Raw genomic sequence first — 442 nt, forward strand, 5'->3', positions numbered from 1 at the left:
CCTAGGGTTTAGGGTTTAGGGTTTAGGGTTTAGGGTTTAGGGTTTAGACGGCGCCAACGAAGCCAACTTGTTGGTTTATGTGTTTACACCGTTTTCTGTTTTTTCTTTTTTTCTTTCTTTTTTCTTTTTTCTTTATTCCTTCTTTTTTTTCTATCAATTAGGGTTTAGGGTTTAGGGTTTAGGGTTTAGGGTTTATACGGCGCCACCGAAGTCTATGGGTGGTGTTTGTTGATTGATATGTTTACAGCCTTCTTCTCTCCTTTTTTCTTTTTTCTTTTTTCTTTTTCCTTCTTTCTTCTTTCTTCTTTCTTCTTTCTTCTTTATCATTAGGGTTTAGTGTTTAGTATTTAGTGTTTAGGGTTTAGGGTTTAGTGTTTATTATACAGCGCCAACGAAGTCAATGGGTGGTGTTTGTTGGTTTATATGTTTACATCCTTCTTCA

Source organism: Eimeria mitis, genomic scaffold (genome assembly GCF_000499745.2).
Source record: "Eimeria mitis Houghton genomic scaffold, Emh_scaff2232, whole genome shotgun sequence".
NCBI classification, from domain to species: domain Eukaryota; phylum Apicomplexa; class Conoidasida; order Eucoccidiorida; family Eimeriidae; genus Eimeria; species Eimeria mitis.